This window comes from Rhineura floridana, chromosome 20, assembly GCF_030035675.1.
Source record: "Rhineura floridana isolate rRhiFlo1 chromosome 20, rRhiFlo1.hap2, whole genome shotgun sequence".
NCBI classification, from domain to species: Eukaryota; Metazoa; Chordata; class Lepidosauria; order Squamata; family Rhineuridae; genus Rhineura; species Rhineura floridana.
In genome coordinates this window covers 12,898,373-12,915,424 of record NC_084499.1, presented here as the reverse complement: position 1 = coordinate 12,915,424, position 17,052 = coordinate 12,898,373, and the positions used below count along the sequence as shown (strand labels likewise).

Sequence of the window (17,052 nt, the reverse complement as noted above, 5' to 3'; positions counted from 1 at the left end):
ATGGACAATGCTGGATATATATATTTTTATAAGCGCGGGTTTGTGTTTCTTGGCTGCTTGTTATCATCTGGAAGTTTCCCCAGTTTCTTGCCTCTCTGCTGCATGGCCTCCCCTCCGCTGCCCGCCTCCTAGCACGGATTGGGCCTCTTTACTCTTTGGAGCGTGGCATTTTAAACAGTCAGTCGCTGTCACTTTGAATTACTTGATGCTTGCCTGCTTGGGCGGACATGCCGCATGCTGTGTTGGTGGTGTCCGTTGAACAAACACAGCAAATCTGTTAGGGTTTTGAAAAAAATCTGAGCTGAGTTCTTTGCCTCCGCTTCTCGAGACAAGAGACTTCTGAGTTCTCTCTCTCCCCCTTTCCCCCTCTCCCCCTCTCCCCCCCCCTCTCTCTCCCTCTCCCCTCTCCCCTCTCTCCCCCTCTCTCTACAACCATTAGCATAACTTTTGGCTTTGACAACAATCGCTGATGCAAGGGTCCTTTGGGTAGGTGGACCCAAGAGTTGGGCTCTATGGATGTGTTTCAGCACCAGTTGGAATTGACTAGCCGGGTCTAGTTAATACAGGGTTAGCTCTCAAGTTGCTTTGCATAGATTTGTAACTGGAGTTCCCTTGGAGGACTGGAAGTGTGTGGCATTCCACTGCTGAATCATAGGTGGCAGATGCAGTGCTCCTCATAAAAACTGGAGCATTAGGGATGTGTCCAATGTTCTCTGCCTGCTCCGCAAGGTTGAGTTTTAACGTTGCGCGACAGAGGAATCCAGCACAGCAGTTGCACTAGCCGGGAACCCACGGCGCAACAGGTTATGCAATCTGTTGTGCAAGAACCTTGCCAGCATCCATCGTCTGCGTTTGCTTGTGCAACGGTGGTCTGCTGGTGCAAAACATTTAGCCAGCCGAGTAAGGATGCCACTAGATAGGGATGGGAAGTTTCTAATTTTTCCAATCTGAAATTTAGGTATCTGCATGTCTGCGACAGTTTGCAATTTTTTCTTTACAAATATCCTCACGAAAACTCTCTAGCCCTTTTGTAGGCAGCTTTAGCTAATGTTGACATTTTTGCAAGCAATTTTTCATCATATCATGCATTTTTTCACTCCTATTTCCATTTCTGTGCACGCTTTCCCCTAACTTATGCATTTTTGTAAACATTATTTGGTTGGTGAAGTAGATTGCAAAATTTGAATAATGCAGATTTCACTGTGTTTCGGTTCTTATTGTCTCGGAAAGTGTGGATTTGATAGACTTGGTTTGACATGTGACTGGATTGAATTTCTCGCCCATCCGTGCTGTTACGTGACTTACGATACAATACGATAACATTTATTACAGTCATAGACCAAACAAGAACATTAAGATATTTATGAAACATGGCTTCAGTTGTCCATGGTTTGGTAACCTCCAAGTTAGATTACTGCAATGCACTCTACGTGGGGCTGCCTTTGAAGATGGTTCGGAAACTGCAGCTTGTGCAAAATCCAGCGGCCAGATTGGTAACTGGGACCAGATGGTCCAAACATATAAAACCAATTCTGGCCCGCTTGCATTGGCTGCCTGTATGTTTCCGAGCTTGATTCGAGGTGCTGATTTTGACCTATAAAACCTTACATGGCTTGGGACCACAATACCTGATGGAACGCCTCTCCCGATACGAACCCACCCGTACACTACGTTCAAGATCAAAGGCCCTCCTCTGGGTGGGAAGCTCAGAGGGTGGCAACAAGGGAGAGGGCCTTCTCAGTGGTGGCCCCCAAACTATGGAATGATTTTGATGATGAGGTGCACCTGGCGCCAACACTGTTATCTTTTCGGTGCCAGGTCAAGACTTTCCTCTTCTCCCAGGCATTTTAGCATGTGTTTTAAATTGTTTCTATAAGATCTGTTTTAAATTGTATTTGTTTTAATGTTTTTAGTTATTGTAAACCATCCAGAGAACTTTGGCTATGGGGCAGTATACAAGTATAATAGATAGATAGATAGATAGATAGATAGATAGATAGATAGATAGATAGATAGATAGATAGACAGACAGACAGACAGACAGACAGACAGACAGACAGATAGATAGAGGGAAGATTATTTTTGTTTTATTTGTTTAGGCATTTCTATGCTGCTTAACATATATAAAAATATCTCTAAGCAGTGTGCAGAGACATGCAAGATCTACAACAAATGTATAAAAATGCACAATAAAACTGTCATGACAACAGTGTGTGCACCACACAAATTGCTGATAAACACCAGTGCAAATGCCTTTACCCTTCCCTACTCAGCACCTCTCAGCCTCCTGGCTATCACCCAGGGCCCAAAGAAACTCACAAATCACCCCGAAGTCTCACGAGAAAGAGGGTTCCCAGAGGATCCCAAAGGTGGCATTTAGGACACTTTTTCTTCAGGCCTGGGAACCATCTTGAATGCTCTGAAAATAACAGGTTGGGAGGAAGGACCGAATCTCGGCACAAATACAACTTTGGTTATGTTTTGCTTTACAGTGTTTTGGACTACAACTCCCACCATCCCTGGCTATTGGCCATACTGTCTGGAGAGATGTAGTCCACAAAGTCTGGAGGGATGCCACATTGGCTTTCCTCTGTTGTAGTGCATTATGGGAGCCGGTGAGGGAAGAAGGGAGCCTGCGTGCCTGTTTGGACTGGGTGAGATTCTTGGGTGCTTTCCTGTTGCTTGAGTTAGCCGTGATGGGTTAGTTGAGGGAGCCATTTCAATTTGTCTCGCTTCTCTCCAGCATTCTTGGTGCCATTGCTTAATCTCCAGAGCCTGACAGATGGGCCTGGTGGATCATTTTTCCACTCTTTGGAAGGAGAGAAAAGAGGGGAGGAAGTCCATTCTCCTCCTCCAAATGAAGAAGAGCTCCTTTGCTTTGACATGGAGAAATGGCTGCTGGGGGGGGGGATACTTGAAAAGAGGAGGAGAGCAGCGGATGTTCGTGTTTTCTTCTTGCGAGGCAACCCCCTGACGAAGTGCCAGGCTTGTGTGTGCATTACCGTGAAATATAGGTGTGAAGCGGCAGCTCCTTATTAAAGCCCCATTAATAATGCATGCTGGGATGTCGGCAGAAGAATCTTGCTGTCATGTTGCATGATTAAAAACGACTAGGAGGTGAAAGGTACAGGGTGTAGAAAAGCGTTGCACGGGGTGCCCTGTTGCAGTCATTGTTATTGTTATTATTTATTTATTTATTTATTTTGTATCCCGCCCTTCCTCCCAGCAGGAGCCCAGGGTGGCAAACAAGGCACTAAAAACACTTTAGGCAGTTCAAGTCGGAAGAGCCATCAGACAGGAAGGAGAGATCTAAGTTGTCATTCTTCTTGTTCTGTGCTTTCAAGTTGATTTCGACTTACGGCGACCCTATGAATCAGTGACCTCCAAGAGCATAAACCACCCTGTTCAGATCTTGTAAGTTCAGGTCTGTGGTTTCCTTTATGGAATCAATCCATTGCTTGTTTGGCCTTCCTCTTTTTCTACCCCCTTCTGTTTTTCCCCAGCATTATTGTCTTTTCTAGTGAATCCTGTCTTCTCATGATGTGTCCAAAGTATGATAACTTCAGTTTCATCATTTTAGCTTCTAATGATAGTTCTGGTTTAATAACACCCAATTATTTGTCTTTTTCGCAGTCCATGGTATGCGCAAAGCTCTCCTCCAACACCACATTTCAAATGAGTTGATTTTTCTCTTATCCACTTTTTTCACTGTCCAACTTTCACATCCATACATAGAGATCGGGAATACCATGGTGTGAATGATCCTGACTTTGGTGTTCAGTGATACATCTTTGCATTTGAGGACCTTTTCTAGTTCTCTCATAGCTGCCCTCCCCACTCTTAGCCTTCTTCCGATTTCTCGACTACTGTCTCCATTTTGGTTAGTCATAGTAATAATTTCATTTATGAGTTGGCTTCCTATGGGGCCTTTTGGAGCAATCTATAAAACAACAACAGAAACAACAACAGTATAAGGTTGTTTTAATTTTTAAAACAAATATAAGAACATGAACCTGCTGGATCCAGTCAATTGTTCTTGTAGGCCAACATTCTGTTCTCCCAGTGGCCAACCAGATGCCCTAATAGAATATGCCTGTAAGTAGGACCTGAGTGCAACAGTGCACTCCCCACCTGTGATTCCCAGCAACTGGCATTCAGAGACATACTGGAGGGAGAACTTTGCCATCATGGCTAGAAGTCAGTAATAGCTTTATCCTCCATGAATTTATCTAATCCTCTCAGCCTAACCTACCTCACTGCTATTCAGAGGCATACTGGCTCGTAGACAATGATAGCCTTTACCTTCTGTGAATTTATCTAAGCTTCTCAGGCTACCCTACCTCACAGGGTTGTTGTGAGGATAAAATGGAGAGGGGGAGGAGCTTGCACATCCCCTTGAGCTCCTTGGAGGAAAGTGGAATATAAGTAAATAAATGAAGCCATCCCAGTCGGTGGCCATTGCTACTTCTTGGTGATATGTTCCCTTTTTACAATTGAGCTATAGGATTATATGGTTGGATGTTATCCTGAAATTTGCCATTCTAGATGGTAGTAAATAATGACAATTGTTCTAAAAGTCTACTTGCTTGCTCACTACTTGACCTCCTAAAATGCATCAGTTTGGTCACAATGGTTGGCTCCCAAATGTTCTAAAATTAAAGGAGCCGTACATTTCTTCCACGCTTTAGCACCACTGTTTTTGTGTGGCTGCAAATAGTAACTGTAACCAAGTTTCTCTTCCAATACCATATTCCCCACATAGCCTAATAATATTACTTGGAGGGTCCTTTGGTAGTGAGGCTCCAATCATTTCATTGATCAAATTACCAATTGTACTCCAGAAAATCTGGACTATTAGGCAAGGCCAGAATATACCGAAAGAATCTATACAGAGGGTTGTATTCAGTGAAGTCCTACTCAGAGTAGACCCCTTGAACCCATGTTAGTCATGTCTATTAACTTCAGTGGGTCTACTCTGAGTTTGACTAGCAATGAATATCACGTTGTGTATATAAGATTTGTTTGGCTCCAGCAATTAATTTGTACTGTCTGGTAAATTCAGTTTAGTTTATGCCGGCAGCCTCATAACTGTCGTGAGCTTTGCTGGGAGGGAGTGGGCGGACAAAGGGAAGACAGAGGATGAGGATCTGGACTGGGATGAACCACTTGGGGAGGGGCCAAGCAATGGATTAAACTTGGTGAGCGCCTTGACACCCGCCCTTGACAGCTCAGTCCCTACAACTCCAGACTCCTCTATGGGGATGCAACCTGACCAATCAGATGCTTCCCAGCTGGTTGCACCGTTGCCTCCCCTGACCGAACCAACACTTACCAGCCCTCCTCTGTTGGAGGGGCTAGCCAAAAAAACTGATTGAAGCTCCACCTTCGCCCCACACTTGAAAACACTTGAAGAGGGAGATTCAACAGACCCAGCTAAGGCAGACTCTTGGTCTGCGCTCGCGTTCCCGGCCTACTTAAGTGGTGTGCGGGAGGGGAAAGACGGTTGCTGAGTCAACGTCTGGGAGTTGCAAAGTCATGCTTAGCTAGTACTAGAGAGAGAGGCTGAATTCCTAGAAAGGGTAGCTTGTTACATGAGGCGCTCTGCACTGCGGCTGTCTATTACTTTAATAGAAAGAGAAAAAGCCACTGTTGATTCTGAGTCTCTCAACTTTGAGCAGGGCAGTAACGGGCGTTGCTTGGGAATTCTAAGAAACAAAAAAAATCAGTGCAGTTTTGAAATAGTGGTTAAAATCCATGCAGTTTTGAAAGGCTCAGTCCTCCATCTTGATTCAGAATGGTGTCCAGTGGTATCCAAACATGGATGAAAATCTGTTCCTCAGAATCATAGAATCACAGATTTGGAAGGGGTCTATGAAGCCATCGAGTTCAACCCCCTGCTCAATGTACGAATCCAAATTAAAGCATTGATCTCAGGATCCATCATGCAATATTCGGTCAAACCAGTGCAGTTTTGAAAGGTTCAGTCTGCCATCTTGATTCAAAATGAAGCCCAAGTGTATTCAAACATAGATGAAAACCTGCTTCTCAATCACAGGGACCGTCATGCACAATTTGGTTACAATATCTTCAAAGGTGTCCACATGCAGAGTGAACAGACAACTTTCCAAAATACTGAAGTAGCCAACCCTGGGATGGGGTGGGCTATACTAGTTGGCTTGCAAGTGAGAAGTGGAATGCTGGGGACCCTTTGTCTGTAGTGAGAGTGTGAATGCAGACCATGAATGCATATTTAGTGTGATTGGTCGGTATTTTATGATATTATTATTATATTGCTTTGATTGGTTGATTGATTTTGTGTTTCTTGTTTTAATCATAATGTTCTTTTGTATTAATATGCTGTTTGCTGCTTTGTGTCTGTGCGTGCTTTGGGCCAAAAGGTGGTATATAAATAACAGTGGGGGCCTGGTGCCCCTTGGGTCTGGTAAGGCAGAAAGCAGGGAGGCCAACAGTAGGTGGAGCCAGAGAGCCAGCGGCAGGTGGAGCCAACTCATTCTGCTTTTGTCCTCATCTTCCTCCCTGCAGAGTTCTACAAGGAACAGCACTGAGATGGGGTGGTGGTGGTAAGGAAGCTGACAGGCCCTCTGGACTGGATGCAAGGAAGCAGGCAGGCAGATGGGGACTGGCCGGGGTAAAACTGAGGTTGGTGGAGCAGTGCCCCATTTGCCCAAATGCCACCAGCAGCTATAAGCCCTGCCGTCTGGCTTCTTGAGCTCTACGATACAGATGGCATGAAAGGGCCGCTCTCCCTGGGCCTGCAGCTCTTTTCAGTTTGGGGGTGTGCACCCTTGCCCAGAAGGGAAGAGGTCCAGCCTGCCATAATAATTATCTATAGAGCTGCAGGTGGCAAATTGCTGTACATGGGCATGTCTAGGAAGAACAGAAGGGTTAGAGAAGAGGCTGGATGAAATCAGCACTTGGAAGATCACACAGCTAGTTACTTGGAGGTAGAAGATGGCAATTAAGCCACACATTCTGAAAATGAACATAATTAGTACAATTAACTGCCTCTGATGGTAATTAATTGCTTTGAACAATAGTCTCAGGGGATGTGGAAGGATTCGTTAAACAATCAATGCAACATCTGTAAGTCCACATTTCCTTACCCTTATTGGGACAGCCTGTCCTATCTTGAAACAAAATTTGCCCCGGCGGTCCTAGATAAATGGTTCATAATTATGCCACTCACAGTCCTTGCTTTGGGGGCTCGAGTGGGAGTAAACGGGTCATCCCTTTTCAATATGCCACCTAGGGGTGCTTCCAAACTGTACCGCCTCTGAATTTCTCTCCAGATTTTGAAGTTCTGAATTAGCTGGTCTTGTCTCCAAACTGGAGGCCACGTTTTCTTTTTCTATCTTTTTCTTTTTCTTTTTCTGTTTTCTTTTTCTATCATCCAAACGAGGAAAGGCATCACCAAAAGAGGGCATAGATTTGCCTATAATTTGCACATGGCAATTTATACATAGAGATGCAAATTTAGAAATTATTACCATGATTTAAGTAGAAATGCAGTACGTCATGCCCTAGTTGGGAAGGCAACCTGTGTGCCTGCTGTCCAAGATGCTGTTGATATCTTTCCCTGTATTTGCCTCCCATGTTTTTAAGATGAACGGGGAGGTCCTCCTCCTTCAGCATCCTGTCCTCACAGTGGCCAGTCTGGGCCACAAGCAGGACCTGAGTACAACAGCCCTCTCCTGCTCTTGTTTCCAAGGAAGTAGTATTTGGAAGGATACCGTCACGTTCTGGTCTGATGCTTACAGAGAAGGTGGCAAGACGAGGCTGGTCAGAAGTTGCAGGACCATGTGAACAACATCTCACATGCCTATGGGAAGCCTGCAAGCAGAACTGACTCCTTGACTTTGTCTCTTGGGTTTGTCTTTTGGACCTGACTTGTTCTCCAGTCCTGACTGCTAGTTGCCCACAGCTCCTGGCTCCCTTCATACTGTTGCCCATTCCTCACCCATGACAGAAAGTATCTTCTTCAGAGATGAGGAACCTTTTTCACCCCAAGGGCTGCACTCCTTTCTGAAGAACCATCTAAGGGTCACATGCCAGTGGTGGGTGGAGCCAGGGTTAAAAGTGGGTGGAGCAATAGATGTAGAGTTCACCTTTATACAGTAGGCTAGTTTATACACTCACACACCCATCTCTGTCTTCCATCCAGGCAAACTAGAGGGCTATGACCCTCCAGATGTTGCTGAACTACAGCTCCCATCATCCCTAGCTATTAGGGATCCATGCTGGTTGGGGCTGATGGGAGCTAGATCCTAAGTACATCTGGAGGGCCACAGGTTCCCCATCCATGACCCAACAGGGTGTTGGATCTATCTCTTTGCTGTTTAAGTTCCAGCCTAAAAGATTATATCACCCCTTATATACATAATTGATTGATGCATTCTAGAGGAAAGGGCAGGAGAGTTGCACAATGTAGGAATTGGACTTTTAGTGTGGGGGCACCTACCTTTTGGAATTCCTTCCCATTAAACAGTAGACAGGCACCGTCTCCGTTGTCTTTCTGGTGCTGACTGCAGACCTCCCTCTTCCAGCAAGCCTTTTAAGTCAAGATCTTTCCCAGTCTGCGTCTGTGTTGGAATTGTTTTTAGATGTTTCAGGTGTTTGCTGCCCTGGGCTCCTTTGGGAGGAAAGGTGGGCTGTAAATTTAATAAACAGATAATAAATCTTGAATATTCTTTAAATGCTGATCCATTGGAGGGGGTGTATTTCCCTGCAATTTTTTTTTTTTTGGTAGACGCTTCCTCATTGCTGCCTACCGTGATCTGGGAACTTAGTTTGCAGAGAGAAGAGTGCAAAAATCTAGTTGAAAGCGGGGATAATTACCTTTCTAATATAATTACAGGCAGGTCAGTGATCCTTTTATTTCGATGCATGTACTTCGGGTGCTAATCCAATAACAGCCCAGCTTTTAAATTTACTAGGTTGTTATCAGTTGCCTGGAGCAACCAATGCTCTTCCCCGTGGCTGAGAGAGATCTGTCATGGGAAACGGCGGGCAGAAACGTTACAGAAGATGAGGGTGTGCTGTTGGAAGTTGTTTTTCAAGCCGTGGTGGTGGGGAGCCAGTTAAACAGGCCTGCAATTGTCTAGGCTGCCAGAATAATAAGACAGGAGGAATGCGAACTGGGGCTGCTTTTGAATTGGATAGCCAGGACCATTTCCTTTAAAGGGGAAGAGGCCATAGCTTGGTGGTGGAACATCTGTCTTGCATGCAGAAGGTTCCTGGTCCAGTCCCCAACGGCATCTCCGAGTACGGCTGGGAGAGATCCCAGTCTGAAACCCTGGAGAGCCACTGCCAGTCAGTGTAGACTAGTTGGAGCTAGATGGACCAATAGTTTGGCTCAGTATAAAACAGCTTCCTGCGTTCTTTGGGGGGGATGGTCATAGCTCAGTGGTTAGAGCGTCTGCTTGCATGCAGAAGGTCCCAGGTGCACCTCCTGACACCTCCAAAGAGATAGGCTGGCTGTCTAAGATCCTTGGCATTAGGGCTGGCTCGGTTCTCCAAACATGGCGGGGGAGGCCTTGATAGCAGCTCCTTGTAGCCATTTTGGCAGTGGTAGCTGATGGCAATGGGGACTGGCAGGGCAGAAGGCAGGGTGACCAAAAGTAGGCGGAGCCAGAGCCAGTGATAGGCAGAGTCGGAGCCAATGAGAGGGGAAGCCCCTACTTCTAATTCTGTCCCTGTCCTCCTTGGAGTCCTGCAAAAATTACACACGTGTGTGTATGCTGGCTCGCTGTACAAAGGTCAGATTTACTTCTGTTGCCACTCACTTTTGCCTCTGGCTCCACCTGTGCTCGTATGTGGCCCCCAGGAGATTGCCCAGAAGGGAATGCGCCCCTCAAGCTGAAGAAGGGTCCTTTCATTTTAGGGTGGCCGTGCGTCCTGCTGTACAGAGGAGAGTCCTGTATTTGAAGGACTGTCTGCTCCGAGTCTAGTTTACAGAGTAAAAAATAAATAAAAATCAGAAGGGATCAGGGGACCTTGAAGTAGCCCATCAACAGTTAACAGCTGGAAAGCACATTGAGCAAGCACACTGGTCACCTGGTGACAGCCGTGTTCCCTGCTAGGGTGAGATGTTTTGCATTGCTTTGTCAATGGTAGTCGCTGTTTCTACATTGGCATCTATGCATATAAAACATATGCAAATTTGTTGCAAATATATCCTCTCTCTTTTTTATCAATACATTTCTTTTTTGTTTTGGCCATGCGCAAATGATCACTCTACATGGCTGATGCGTACACAAACACCTCCCTTAAAGAGGTTTATACAAGCTTAAGAGGTTGGGGTGGGGAACCTCAGGCCCGCAGGCCAAATGTGGCCCTCCAGGCTCTCTGTCTGGCCCTCGGGACTCCCCACAGGCTATGCCTCCTCCTCAGACCACATCCTTCACCAGTCCTGCTTCACACCCTCCCTGTTGATTGATTGATTGATTGATTGATTGGCTGAAATGTGTCCTTGAACTCTGATAATGTCTCTTGCTTGCCTGGTAGGGAGGAGAGAGAGAGAGGTGTGGGTAGAAATCAGCCGACTATACAAAGGTAGAACTTCTAGCCCTTGCTCCATCCTCTGGCACCCACACCACTGACGTGTGGCCCCTGGAAGGTTGCCTGCTATGGAAAGTGGCCCTTGAGTTGAAGAAAAAAAAGCCCCCCATCCCATTATAAAGTTTACCTGCAGGGAAAGGGCAGGGAGAGAGTGATGCTATATAGTCTGTTCCACCACTGACACCTCTTTCTTTGCTTGCTTGCAACTGCTTCCTTGATCTTGCCTTACAGGAGTGGCTTTGGTTTTGCCCTGAAGTTGCCTTTGCTGCTGGATTAATGCTTTGCCTGCTGTGTGACCAGCCTTCCGTTCCTTTCTTTTGCATATACATCAGTGGCACAAAGGAAGCCAATTGTCTCCTCATCTTTCCCTCTCAGAGCCTTACACAGGCAGCCGTATGGACGTGTTTGTTGTCTGCCCCCGCCCCGCCTCCCTTTCCCTGCACCAAATATGGATAGCTGAATGCGTGTCTGATGAGGGGTGGGCTTGTGAAGAGAGCTGTGGAAATCAGGGATGGGAAAAAATCCAGCCACTCCCCCCCAGTATGAAGAGGACCAGGTTCCTGAGCCTTTGCAAGGTGGTCTTTGGTGCAGCAGCTGTTGACTTTGGAAGTAAAATCACACGGGAAGTTGCCTTTTACTGAGACAGGCAACAGTTCACCTAACCGGGAAATGTCTACCTTGGCAGAGGGTCTGTAGGGTCTCTGATGGGGGATTGAACCTGGGACCTTCTGCATGCAGAGCAGATGCTCTACCAGAGTTATGGTCCTTCCCCACGTGCTGGTGAAGGAGGAGTAAGGAACCAAAATCTGGCTGCGAGTTAAGAACATAAAAAGAGTCCTGTTGGATCGGCCTCGAGTCCATCTGGTCTAGCATTCTGTTCCTGCAGTGGCCCACCAGATCCCTACAGAAGGCTCACAAGTGAGACACAAGCTCAACAGCACTCCCCTGCTGTTGTTCCTAAGGAAGTGGTGTTAGGAGGGATTCGGTTGCATTTTGGTCTGATGCTGGATTCCACAGAGAAGGCAAGGCTGGTCACAGGACCATGGACAGCGCCCAGCGAGCCTGGAAGAAGTCAGTTGGGCTAGATAATCGACCTGTTCACACGTAATATCTGATTCTGTAATGAAGGGAAAAATTGTGCTAGACATTTTATTTTCATATTTTTATTTCTGTATAAAGTTTTACGAATGCTAGCTAATTTTTATATATAATGATTTTTCATGTGTTAGAAAAGCCTACTACCGAGATCTGTAAAGACAAGGATTTTTTTCAGTCATTACATAATCAGATATTATATGTGAACAGCTCAATTGTTGCGCCTAATTGAGTTCTTCCAGGCTTATCTAGGTTGGGTTTCTTTCCTATTTTTGGCATTAGTCAGTGCCCAGTGAGCAACAGGCTTTGAAAAAAGTTTGAGACCTTTAAATATTTTGTCTCCAGACTACTTCTTGTAGGCTCTACTCCCTTGTGGAGAAAGTCGGTGCCTTCGAGGGGCAACCCTCTGGCCTGAGGACAGGCACTTCTCCGTTCCACAGCCTCTCTCCTGGGGCTCTCTCTACACTGCCAGACTTGTGATGCCTGGTGGGAGGCATCTGGTTTCGCAGGGGAAGAAGCCTGTGAAGGTCCAGGCTCTGGTGGTCTGGGAGGATCTTTGGTGGTTCTCCTATCTGACAGACTCAAGTGCAGTGGTCCCTTGATCTCCAGCAGCTGACTCAGAACCCTGAACTTGATCTGGCTCCTTAACCTGTTAGCTCTGCAGCCTTCGACTCTGTGTCTGGATTGTTGCCAGATCCAGGGGTCATGGCAGATACTGTCTCTGATACTGGAGATGATATATAGCCATCATGGCTAGTAGCCTTATCCAACATTGGCTTTATCTAATCCCTATTTAAAGGCATGCCTATAGCCATACTATCTTGAACATGGCCAATCTCATCTGATCTCGGAAGCTAAGCAGGGTCAGGCCTGGTTAGTACTTGGAAGGGAGACCGCCTGGGAATACCGGATGCCATAGGCATAGAGGAAGGCAATGGTAAACCACCTCTGAATACCTCTTGCCATGAAAACCCTATGAATATATATATAAAAAAGATTCATGGGGTGGCCATAAGTTGTAATCAACTTGAAGGCATATGACAACAAATGTAAAGGCATCTAAGTTGGTGGCAATCACTGCATTTTGTGGCAGTGGATTCCATAATTTAACTATGTGCTAAGTATGAAGAAGTCATTCCTTTCCTCTGTCCAGTGTTGTGGACTGTAACCAGGAGCTGTTGTTTATTAGATTTATCTGTTGCTTGTTACCCAAAGGTCTTACAACATTGTTAAAAACAGAACCAAATATGTTGTGCCATAAAAACAAATAATAAAACAATAGCAACCACCCCCATACAGCCACAGAAAGCTTTGGCAGAACTCTCATGCAAGCAATGTCATCTCAGGCTATCAAATGTCTGGGGGGAAAGATAAGTCTTCACTGGGCGCCAAAAACATGCCAAAGAAGGCGCCAGGCGAACCTCACTGGGGAGTGCACTCCACAGTTGGGGAATCACAACTGCAAAAGCCTTCCTTCTTGTCACCACCCCCCAAGCCTCCCTCAGAGAGGGGACCTGGAGAAGGGCCTCAGAAGAAGATTTAAGGGTCCAGATAAGTTGAGAACCGTGTTAGTTATACTCACAGTAGAGAGACTGAAATTAATGGATATCACTAATTTAGGCCCATTAATTTCAGTGGGTCTACTTAGTTGGTGAAATTAAACCAGAACTATCATTAGAAGCTAAAATGATGAAACTGAGGTTATCGTACTTTGGATACATAATGAGAAGACATGATTCATTAGAAAAGATAATAATGCTTGGAAAAACAGAAGGGAGTAGAAAAAGAGGAAGGCCAAACAAGAGATGGACTGATTCCATAAAGGAAGCCACAGACCTGAACTTACAAGGTCTGAACAGGGTGGTTCACGACAGATGCACTTGGAGGTCGCTGATTTATAAGGTCGCCGTAAGTCATAATCAACTTGAAGGCACACAACAACAATGAATTGAGTTGGTGACAACCCAGTGTCTCTTTCAGTTCCTCCTGTTTTGTGAATCGCATTTGAAGCCAGAATCCTTTTGCAATGGAGCAGGTTTCTCTTGAAGAACACCCTGACCGAGACCACAGAGAAGCCAGAATGTAACAGCTTCAGCAGACCACGTTGTTCATGCTGCGTCCTCCACGTGTGTGCATGAGAGAGGGAGAGCGAGAGAGAGCGAGAGAGCTCCCTTTTCACTTTAAGCTGTTTCCAAGGGTTACCAGATGGGAGAAATCTCTGTGATCATGACAAACGAGAAGTAAATGACAAAGCAAATGTCAGAATAGCTTACTGTGGAAAGGGATTGTTCCCCCACCCTCCCCTACACACACACTTCTTGCTGTCTGGAATATACCGCTCTCCAGAGTCATGCTCTGTTCTGCAAGGATCTGCGGTTCAGCTTGGACTGTGCTTGAAAGTGTCTGTCTGTGTTGAGAGCTGGGAATGAGAAGCTCTTTGCCTTTAAGAACATAGCAAGAGCCCCGCTGCATCAGGCCAAAGACCCATCTAGTTCACAATCCTGTTGTCAGATGCCCGTGAGAAACCTACAAGCAGGGCTTGAGTGCAACAGGGCTCTGCCCATTTGTGCCCCTCAGCGACTGGTATTCAGAGGCATACCGCTTGACAGTGGAGGTAGAACATAGCTGCCGTGGTTAGTAGCCTAATTTGTCCAATCCTCCTTTAAAGCATTTCAAGTTGGCAACCATCCTCACTACATTTAGTGAGCGCAGATTCCATAGTTCAACTCTGCATCGTGTGAAGAAGCGCTTTCTTTTGGTTGTCCTGAATCTCCCGATGTTCAACTGCGTTGGATGCCTCTGAGTTCTAGAATAATAAGGGAGAAAATCTTCTCTCTGTCCACTTTCTCCATGTCATGCAGTCATTTTATATACCTCCATCATGTCCTCCCCTTGCTTCTCAACAAAAAAGTCCCAAATGTTGGAGTCTTTCCTCCAATCCCTTGATCATTGTTTTTCCTTCCTTCCTTCCTTCCTTCTTCCTTCCTTCCTTCCTTCCTTCCTTCCTTCCTTCCTTCCTTCCTTCCTTCCTTCCTTCCTTCCTTCCTTCCTTCCTTCCTTCCTTCCTTCCTTCCTTCCTTCCTTCCTTCCTTCCTTTCTTTCTTTCTTTCTTTCTTTCTTTCTTTCTTTCTTTCTTTCTTTCTTTCTTTCTTTCTTTCTTTCTTTCTTTCTTTCTTTCTTTCTTTCTTTCTTTCTTTCTTTCTTTCTTTCTTTCTTTCTTTCTTTCTTCCTCTCTTCCTTCCTTCTTCTTTCTTTCTTTCTTTCTTTCTTTTTCTTTTCTTTTTCTTTTTCTTTTTCTCTTGCTTGCTTGCTTCCTGTTGTGAAACACATCAGGCCAAGGGTCCATCTAGCTCACGACCCATTCTCACAGTGGCCAACCAGATGCCTCTAGGAGGCCCACAAGTGGTACCTGAGTGCAAGAGCGCTCTTCCCTGTTGCAGTTTCCAGCAGCTGGTATTCAGCATATTGCCTCCAACAGTGGAAGCAAAGCACAGCCATCATGGCTCGTAGCAGCGCAGTCATTTTGCATTCCATTTTACTATTTGAACACTGATCTGATGTCGGGCAAGTTCACATCTAATTGTGTCAGGGCACTGGATGTGTTTCATCCCACGAAATGTAGCAAGATGCTCAGCCTTCTGGTGTTGTCACTTCTCCAGATGTTGTGCCTGGGGATCCTCCCAGAGAGGACCTTGCCGCTGCCCTGGGGAGTGTGCAACATGCCTCTTAATGATGATTGGAGGTGCCAGACATTTTTAGGGTTGCAACTTTCCACTCTGGTCTTCGTAACGAAGGAGCTCCATTCTCCCTGCTTTCTGGCCTCTTCCCTCTCCCTCCGTTAGATTTCAGAAACCAAGAGCCCCATTAGGATGTGTGTTTAACAGTGACAGATTGACACTCCCTTGCCGGTTTCTTCTGGAAGTAAATTGGATGTGGCAGTCAGCATGTTAAGAGCTCCTCCTTTTTATAGCAAGGATACAATTATTCCCCTCTGCTGAAGAGGACAAGAGCAGTGACGGTAATGTGAAGGGAAAAAGAGCCATGGAGAGGTCAGGAACCCTTTTCAGCACCTTGGACAGATCAGTACGAGTGTGCTGTCTGCAGTGTTCTCCTACCCATGAAAGGGGAGTGATCTGTGCCCTTAAAGGAACCTTTTCCAGCCCAAGGGCTGTATTCCCTTCTGAGCAATCTTCCGAGGGCCACATGCCTACAGTGGGCAGGGCTGGAGGCAGAACTGGGCAGAGCAATGAATGTAAATGTTACCTTTGTAAAAGGTGGTTTATAACAGATGCTATTGGAGGTCGCTGATTCATAAGGTCAGCATAAGTCATAATTGACTTGAACAACAACACTGTAAGCTAGTTTCTACATACACTCACATACCTCTCTCTGTTCGCCATCCAGGCAAGCAAGAGGCATGAACAGAGTTCAAGGGTGTATTCCAACTAGACAAAAGCGCTCAAGGAGGGTGCAGAGGAGGGTCAATAGTGGGTGTGGCTAGGGAGGGGTTGTGGCCTGAGTGAGTCCGTAGGCCGGAGGTTCCCGACCCTTGATGTACAGGGATAATTGATGTGACTTGTGTCATACTATTTTCTTCTCCCACACACTTTTAAGTTGACTTTTTTAAACTAAGAATGTGTTGTAGGAACAGAGGTATCTTGTACTGAGACCATCGGTCCTTCTAGCATTACATAAACTGACTGACCAAGATTTCCAACAGGGAGTCTCTCCCAGCCCTACTCAGAGATGCCGGGATTGAACCTGGGACCTTCTGCAGTCCATTTGTCTTCTCTCACAGGGGAAATCAGAGGAGCCCCTCAGTGGGTTTTTGCGTCTTTAATTTTTATGAACTCGAGAAGCTTGCTTAGTTCTTTGTGACTTTCTCTCTCTCTGTGTCCGGTTCAGAGCGGGAACCACGAGTCGGAGCCGAGGGTGCAAGGAACTCTTGCTTTATTCACATAATGGATACGTCAAAGGCTGAGTGCCTCATAGAAAAGACCCTATGCTAACTCACTACAAGTCCCTAACTACCCTCTAGATATGCTCTGCAACATGTGATGAAAGTTGACTCAGCGCCCCATTCACAGCGTGGCAGTCTTAAATAGGAGAGGTCTTGAAGCGTAACCTCTCACTCTTTCGCACACACGCCCTCTGCCCTGTCCGCTTCTCCCTACATCGTGAGCGCAGTGAAGGGGGGTGAGTCTCCATGGGCTCATCTGACAGAACAGCGTCCTCATCTTCAGGTGGGGAAGCAGAGGGCTGGGAAGTGTCGGGAGTCTCTAGGATACTGCTTGGCAGAGAAGGAGTTACTGCTTTTTCAGAATCCTTCCCCAACGGCTCCGTGGGGGTGCTTGATGGCTGAGCACTGTCCCATTGAAG

At 46.1% G+C, this 17,052-nt stretch overlaps 1 protein-coding gene and 1 pseudogene across 1 annotated transcript in view; both read left to right on the top strand.

Annotated features, from left to right (window-relative positions):
• CACNA1B (calcium voltage-gated channel subunit alpha1 B) overlaps positions 1-17,052 on the top strand; it is a 348,989-nt gene that overhangs the window by 82,899 nt on the left and 249,038 nt on the right. The window lies entirely within an intron of this gene.
• LOC133374093 (5S ribosomal RNA) lies at positions 12,477-12,595 on the top strand (annotated as a pseudogene).